This window comes from Vicugna pacos, chromosome 11 (genome assembly GCF_048564905.1).
Source record: "Vicugna pacos chromosome 11, VicPac4, whole genome shotgun sequence".
Taxonomy (NCBI): domain Eukaryota; kingdom Metazoa; phylum Chordata; class Mammalia; order Artiodactyla; family Camelidae; genus Vicugna; species Vicugna pacos.
Window position 1 is genome coordinate 76,866,830 of NC_132997.1, and position 8,653 is coordinate 76,875,482.

The 8,653-nt window shown below is 49.7% G+C and overlaps 1 non-coding gene across 1 annotated transcript; it reads right to left on the reverse strand.

Moving 5' to 3' along the window:
• Nucleotides 1–3,607: 3,607 nt before the first annotated feature.
• On the reverse strand, nucleotides 3,608–3,680 carry TRNAG-ACC (transfer RNA glycine (anticodon ACC)). The gene has a single exon. It is a non-coding gene; the product is annotated as a tRNA-Gly (tRNA).
• Between the last annotated feature and the right edge of the window lie 4,973 nt (nucleotides 3,681–8,653).

The window sequence follows — 8,653 nt, forward strand, 5'->3', positions numbered from 1 at the left end:
CTCTAAAAACTAGAGCATCCTGGACGAGTATGAGGAGCTCTAGCTGCACCCTGTGTGACCTTGGAATTGTCACCTTCCCTTTCTGGACCTCAGGGGACTCATCTGTATTAGAACATCTGGCTTGGACTAGATGATCTCTGATGTTCTTTCTCCGTCTGGCCTTCTGAGTTCGGATGAGTGTAGCTGCTTCTCAACCTGCAGAACTATACCCGTGTGTACATGGGTGCATGTGTCCTTTCCTAGCTGTTTTCCCTCCTGGGAGCCAAGAGGTGTGGGGTGGGGAGGAGGCTGGCTGCAGCAGGACCATCAAAGCCTAGAGGTTGCTCCCGAGCTGGGTGACCCTTTCTGAGATTTCTACCATCCACCAGAGGCCACTCATACAAATAGACACATTCACTTGCTTTGATTAAACTCCTACAGGGCTGCAGACATGCCTGTCCAAGGCGGGCACCCATGTGTACCCAAGCAGAGGTGGGCCCAGACAGTGCCCACCCTTGTAGACATGTACCCTCAACATTTAGGGTCATATGAGGGTCCTAAACTTCCCAGCTGTAGGATTTTGGCCTTGCTTCCACCTGCCGGGCCCATCCATGGGGGAAGGAGGGGTTGTCTCCCACAACGGGGTGTGGAGGGGCTCTGTTCACTCCACTTGTGGTTTCTTTATTGTGCATTAATGAAACCCTGTTTCTTCTGGGCATTTAATTCTTTCCATCTATTATGTTTAGACAACTCATTAACAATCATTCGTTATAATTAGACTTCAATTTTAGGCTCCTTTCTCAGGGGAGGCAATGCAAAGCTTTTACACATATTTGCATCATAAACAGCTTCCAAATCTCTGAGTGCCACCCCTGCCCTGTCCCACTCTAGCGCCTGTCCCTCCTTTTCTTTCCTTCCTTTCCTCCCTTCTGTGCAACCCCTGCTCCAAATTACAGAGTGAGGGTGGAGAAAGGGGAATGAAGTGTGCTCAGAAGTCCTCAAATCCTGCCTGGCCCTCAGTGAACAACACTAATGCTGACATGGCGGGGTAGGCTTCCTGGACACAGAGCCCTCACACTGACTGGCAAATGGTGGCACTGGGCTGTCATGCCCTCCAGTTCTCCCTGAGACCCCCCCTGGCTGCTAGTTCTTTGTGTGGTCGTGGGTGGATTCATATACACACAGATAGGCCTGCCCACCCCAGACACATATGACCCCTTAGGGGATGACAGAGGGAGTCTCTTGTGATGATTTTTCTTTTTCTGTTTCTAAACTGAGACATTGCTTCCTGCCACCACCACCACCCCAAAATTCCTCTTAGTTTAAAGACTCTGGTCCTTTCAGTCTTTACTTGCAAAATCAGAGGATCTTTATTTGACTAATAAATGTTTATTGAGAGAATGAATGAATGAGTTTTTAGGAGAAATTGAGCATGAAAGACAGACTTGATTCAAATACCAGCTCTCTGACAGCCATGTGACCTTGGCACCTGCTTTGACCTTTGTAAACCTCAGTTTACTCACTTGAAAAATGAGGATGACAATGTCTACTTTGCAGGTAGACATTTGCGAGGATGAGTGGAAATAGCTAAAAATGTAAAGTACCTGCCATTTTATAGGTGCTTGACCTATGGTAACTATAATAATTAGTGCTAGTGAATAATTGTATTAAATATTTATGAGTAATTATAATAATAATCCTAGGAAAAGGCCCCTTGGGTCATTCCATGCAACTTCCCTTCTAGAGGGCCGTCTTCTCTATGGCATCCTCAGTGGGTGCTATTGAATACTTCAGTGGTGGAAAGCACAGCACCATCCGGTTCCTTTATTGGGCAGATCTCATAACAAGAAAGGTTTTCCTTAGATCCAGTTACAGTCAGCCTCCTTGCAACCTTTCCCATTAGCCCTAGATCTGGCCTCTGGAGCCTCTGGAAATCTGTCTCTTGCTCAGCAGATACCCTGGGAAGCCCCCATCAGGAAGTAGAGAAGAGGGCAGGACCGAGGGAAAATGTTGTGATGGGGTAGGATGTTCCGGAGGAGGCAGAAAGGCTGATGGGAGAATCATGGATGGGGTATGGCTGGACCCCTCAGAGGCTGTAGGAACCAGAGGGAGCCACAGGAGGAGAGACAGAGACAGAGAGGGGACGCTGGGGGAGAAGGATTTTCTATCAACAAAACAGCAGGACAGATTCTGGCTGGTCTCTGGAAACATCTTCATCCGGTGCCTGAGGCCAGCTCTGAGCTCCTTTTAGCTCATTACTGGCAATTAGTCCTCTGGGCCCAGCCTGAGGGAGGGGGACACTATTAGCTCTCACTCCCCTGGACACACACACATACTATGAATCAAGCTGACAACTTTGCCCAGGCCTGCCCTCCTGGCCCTGCTCTGTGTGTGTCTGCATGGAGAAGGTGTGTGAATGCATGTGTGGCCACATGAAGCTGTCACATGGCAGAAAAGGTGAGGGCACATGTACAGCCCATGTGAATGTGAGATCAAGCAGGTGAGCAGGGAACACATGTGCACTTGTGAGAGAGATCTATGCGTGCTCTGTGGGAGCACATGTGAACGGGCAAATGAGCACATGAGGATAAAACTTACACATGTGCATGTGGAAGACAGGCATTGAGAGGGGATGAACTGGACGTGGGAACCCACGACTACATGGGCTTCTGTTTCCTTGGGAATCCTGGCCCAAACAACTGATTTGAGGGCTGCATTTCAGGAGAGGAAAAGGAAAACGCAAAGGAAAAAGAAAAAAAGAAAAGGAAAATGTTCTTGCCCAGCTCCATGCCAGAAGTTCTGTTCCTTAGAAGGCACCTTCCTCTGGGTAAAATCGAACCCTATTGTGGGGAACCCCAGGGAGTGACACCCAGAATTTGCTCCTCCCCAAACCCCAAATCCCATTCCTTCCGAGGCGCTTTGGCCCAACATCATCCAATAGAAATATAATATGGGTCATATATGCAATTTAAAATTTTCTAGTGGCTGCATTTTTATAATGTAGAAAGAAACAGATGAAATTAATTTTATTTCATTAAATTTTAAATTAATATTTAAGTAGACATAATGTAAATAAGGATTTAAAATACAGCCCAAAATAATACCATCTTAACATGTAACCAATATTTTGAAAGTATTAGTGAGACATTTTACATTCTTTTTCAATACTAACTCTTCAAAAATCAGTGTGCATTTTTTCATTTCCAGCATATCTCCATTGAGATTAGCCACACTTCAGGTGCTCAATGGCCACATATGGCTAGCGGCTGCCATATTGGGCAGGACTGGGTTGGCTGTCCCCACATGTCAGTGAAGGGTGGTATGTGTGCGGGTGCGGGGAGCAGGGAGAAGTCAGGGTTGGAATCAGTGCACTCTTCATTCTAACTCTGTCTCAGACTTTGCCCTTTCAGGGTCTTCAGGCTCCTTCCCCTACTGACTGGTTCCCAGGTCACAGCAGAGATGCATGGATTCTCTCTGAGTCTTACTCCAGGAAGTTCTTCCTTTAGTCTCACTTCTGTGATTCTTACTGCAGGCTGCAGGGGACTAAGGCTCATTACCTTCAGTTTTTGTTTTTTCTGGGGAGGGTGGAGGGGAAGGCAATTAGGTTTGTTTGTTTGTTTGTTTTTAATGGAGGTACTGGGAATTGAACCCAGGACCTTGTGCTTGGTAGGCATGCACTTTACCACTGAGCTACACTCTCCTCCTCTACCTTCAGTTTTGAATCCTTTATGCAACTCATTCTCATGAGGGCCCCACCCCCCACCTCCCATCCTGCTCCATCTAAGAGACTTTGGGGTGGGAGGAAAGAACCAGCAGAAACTGAAGTGGATAGGAAACAGGAGATAGGAGAAGGGGAAGTCTTGAAAAGCCCTAAGTCCTTAGGAGGCGTTGGAAGGAGATGGAGGAGGTGGATGGACTAGCAAGTGACTACAGAATAAAAGTAGAATTTCTAGAAAGTGACTTTTCAGCACCTTGGCCCCCTTATCCTTTCAGATTTTCAGTCTCCTCAGCCTCTCAGATTTCTTGGATCCATCTAGGCCACCCCCTATTTTCACCCCATCCCTTTAGTCCCCTCACCCCTCAGCCCCTTATCACCTCTACCTCTTGGCCTCTGTATCTGTCTGTCTGTCAGCTTCTCAGTCCTTCACCCCCTCAGCTCACTACCTGCTCCCACTCATCATCTTCCACTCGAGCACTAGCCCAGGGTGCTGGGACTGGGCAGAATCTGGGGAGTGGGGACCTGGAATGGGGTGTGAGGGCCTGAGCCAGCAGCATCTCCAGGAGAGAGAAGGAAGCAAGACCCTCCTAGTCCCCTCCCATCCTCTTACCCCTCCTCCCAACCCCTCCCCCACGGGGCTGCAGTGATTCCACAGTCTCAGGGCTTGGGGGTCTCGGGGCCCCTCGCTAATGTAAGGTTATTGTAATTGATATGAAGGTAATTGATAATGTGTTACGGTGAATAATGTCTTCAATTTTCTGCTAAATCCCATTTTTGTAGCCATCTGGGCTCCTCCAACTGCCCCCCTGGGACGCTGGGTAATAGAGAGTAATTATTCTCAAGTCATTTACTTTTTCAAAGTGTTTAGTGCTTATCTGTTTTACAATTAAAATGGAAACGACCCTGATTCACTTCCTTTCTTTTTTATTTAAATAGCACTCACCCCCCCACACAACCCCCCACCACACACTCTCAGTCACACACAACCACACCGGGCACACAACACTCCAAGAGACAAACGCACACAGTCTCCTTGTATGTGGCAACATGTCCACATTCAAAGCACAAAAATGCATTTTCTTTGTCACTCACACACAAGCACACATATACGACTACATCCAGACAAGGGACACAGCCTCTCTGACCTGGACACATAGACCCTTTAGTTATTCTCCTTTGGAGTAAGAGGATTGGAGGTGGGCATTGTCAGGGTGGAGGACATGGGGAAGGAGTCACCTTGAATGTATGTCTCAGTGTGCAAGGTACTGTTTGACTATAGAAGGTGAGCATCTGTGTACCCGCATGAGTGTGCTCTGAATGTATATTTCAAAGCTGGCTTCACAGGAGGCTAAAAATGTGCAAATTTAAAGCAGTAGCATGAGAGCAGATTCATAGCCTCACTTGTGTGTTTGCATATGAGTTACTGGTGCAGGCAGATGTGCATGGAGCTAGAGTTCACACCCAGTTACACACTAACGAAGAGCCCTGGTGAGCTGCTCCAGCTTGGACACGTGTCCCCAGGAGAGCGGTGAAACTGGAATCCAGAGGTGCCTGGCCATGCTGAGTTGGCCCAGGACAGATAGCCCTCACCTCACAATGAAATGAAACCTGACCCATTTGTTTTAACTGAAAATGTCAAAGGAACACAGTCCATGGAGGACCAGGAGGTGCAAGGGTAGGGGGGGCAGTAGGAGGTGTTCAAACTGGCCCCTCACCCACCCCCACCGCCCTCATCCTCCTCAACCCCGCTGATGCCTTCAACTGTCTGAGGACCTCCTCACTGACCTCCCCACTGGTAGCCCCTGACCCTCTATCTCAGGGGTCCCTCACTGAGCCCTGGTTCCCATTGGAGGTGAGGAGGCAAGAGTGGCCCTCAGTGACAAGGCACCTTCCTGGCCCTACCTTGGACTGTTCTCCACAGCAAGTGCTCTGTGGTCACATCACCAATGGGGAGGCACTGACTTTGGGAAACCAAAGGACAAGATTATACACACCCTGGATCCTCCCACATGACCAGGTATGACATCGATTCAATGTCACACAGGGAGGTCAACTGAGTCACTGCACTCTTTAGGACAGTCTGGCACTCAGGTGACCCATAGAGTGGAGGCCCAGAGATCTGCTTCCCATTATACAGATAGGGAAACTGAGTCACAGCATGAGCCCGGTTGGCCATGGGCCCCCAGCAGTGGACCCAGACGCCTATCTGCTTCACCCCGCACCTACAGGCACTCCTGACCTTTTACGCATCCTGCTGCTGGACAAATGTTGAGGGACATGAAGGGCAGAGCCCTACCAGGGCGGCAAGCCCAGGTGAGCTCCCCGAGGTCCAAAGGAAACCAGGCTGCATGGTAAGTCCTGAGAGAGTACGTGCTGTTACCAGAGCACATCCTGCTCACCCCAGCCTGGGGAAAGGCCCGTGGGTTGTTTTTAATTTTGCTTTTTAAACGGGGCGGGTGGTGGCATTATGGGCAGAGATGCTTCTTTCTGCTTTTTCTCAGTTCTCATTTTGTGAGTGTCTGCCTGGTCCTCCTTCCTTCTCTCCTGGAGTCTTGTCTTTCCACATCTGTCTTTTTTGGTCTTTATTTTTGTCTTGCTCTATGGGTCTTTGACCCTTTCCCCTCCGCAACCCCCTTCCGTGGGTCCCCCTTTGCCTGCCCCAAGTCTGTCTATCTGACCTGCAGCCTGTCCCGCTCTGCCTCTGCGTCGGCCTGGCCGGGCTCCTCCCTCCGCCGGCCTGGGTTTCTCGGTCTCTGTCTCCGCATTTCTGTCCTGTTTCTGCCTCTCCCTCGGCCCCTCCCTGACTCCGGCCCCTCACACCTTCGCGGAAAAGTAAACATTTAATTTTTTTTGCTGTTAATAGATTTAATGTTCATTTGTTGGTAGCCCAGGGGCAGAAACGCGTGACATTTCAAATAATTGTTGTTTCAGGGGTATCCTCTGGAGGGAAATGCGGCAAAAGTGTGGAGAAGATTTAAGCAAATGACTGTGTCAGCTTCTATTTACTCCTGACAGGATCGCCGGGGGCACGGCTGCGAGATAACCATTAGCGCGGCCGCCGATAAAGCGGGGAGGCTGCATTTCTAAAGGCTCCGCGGCCATTACGGGAAAGTTAGTGTGAAACATGTTAAATTATCCCCAAAGTGGAGGGAGAGAGGGAGGCGGCGGGGGGAGCGGGCGCCGTGAGAGCTGACGCGCCTCCGCCGGCCCGGGAGCCAGGATGCTCCGCGGCCGGGCCGGACCCCGCCGCCCGCGCCGCGCCCGCCGGCCCTGCCGCCACCAGGGGGCGCCCGCTGCCCGAGCCTCAGTCTTCCGGCCCGGAAGGTGGGTGCATGGCCCCGCTCTCCTTCCTCCCACTCGCTGGCTCCCAACCTGTGGGCGCGGCCCTCCTCCTCGGCCTTGCCCTCGCACATCCGCCCGGCAGCCGAACCAGCCCAGGCCGCTAGGGCCCCGAGAAAGGGACTAATTGTAAGGCTTGAGACAGTTCGGCCTCCACTCTTTTAGGGCTGTTGCCCGGTCCTAAAGAGCTCCCCGAGGTGTGCACAGACAACATGCCTACAGGTGCGGGAACCCAAGTACGACTGCGGTTTATGCAGGGCCCTGCCCTAGTTCACCCCTCAGATCTGCCTCTAAGTAATCAGGTGGCCTCTGTAAGTCCTCTTGGCCTCAGTTTCCCCATTTGTAAAATGGGAATAATATCTTCCCCACATACCTCATTCTCTGAAGATCAGTGGAAACAATGAGACCATGTAAATGTGATCTGAGAAGCCATTAAATGCAATCCAGGTGAAGAGTATTGTTATTATTTGTGCATTCGTTATTATTAACATCCTGCTGTGGCCACAGGAAATACCTGTGCATAAGGCCACAAATGGATGCACCAGTGCATGGAACATAAGGCCCCAATCACAGTTCTCTCTGAGTTTGGGACACATCTCTCCCAACCCTCCTAATTTTGCTGCTGTTAAGCTACACATGGGGTAAATAAACATCCATAGGCTAGTCTGCTATTGAAGTAGTGCTTCAGGCTAACTTATGCAAAAGCGTACTTAATTTACAGCATGCCTGGACCAGAGCAGAGCAAAACTGAGAGCCCTTTCCTGGGGAGGGGGACCATGTGGGGCAGTGGGGAGAAGGCAGAGGGGACCACCTTCCTCCTTTGTAATAATCGTGTCTCCAGACAGAACTTCTGCTCCCCTGTCCTTTAAAAAAAAGAAAATTCTGTAAATATATAGAAGTTGTAGCATCACCTGCATTTTATTTTAAACCTTGGAACCCAATCCTTGGTGCAGTGGCAACTCAGTGCCTTCAGTCACCACTAATACCACATATTCACTCATTTCCAACACATGTTGAGGTTTTCAGACGTTCTCAAGTTCCTCCAACTCACTCAACATTTTGAACTTCTCCCACCCCTTAGAACTGCTGGGGGCAAAGGAGGACAGAGACCTCCTTCGTCTTCCCGAAGTTCACCATCAAGCAGGGGGACAGATATCTACAAATGTCACAGTGCCTAGTGAGTGCCACATGGACGCGCACACAACGTGCTGCATGTTCAAGGTGAGGAGCAGGTGACCAACTTCCTGAAGGTGTCTGGGAAGGTTTCTTAAAGAGGTGGCATTTGATCTGGGGCCTTGAAGGATAGGGCAGAGTTTTCCAGGTGGGAGAAATAGGCTACTACATAGTAATGATAAGAATCCCTGTGACCACCCCAAACAACAAAAATGACAGTGATGATGATAGTACTTTTAATCTGTGGTAGGCGTTGTAACCGGCCCTTCACACTAAACTGCTACCTTTGCTCTGTCATAATAACTCTGGGTATTATATACTCCACTTCATCGACTCAAAGAGATCCAATAGCTTGCCCAGGTCACACAACCATCCTATTGACACTAGATGAGGTAGAATGCCTCTCCCCTTCACCCCATCATTCCAAGACTGACTTTGAAAAGA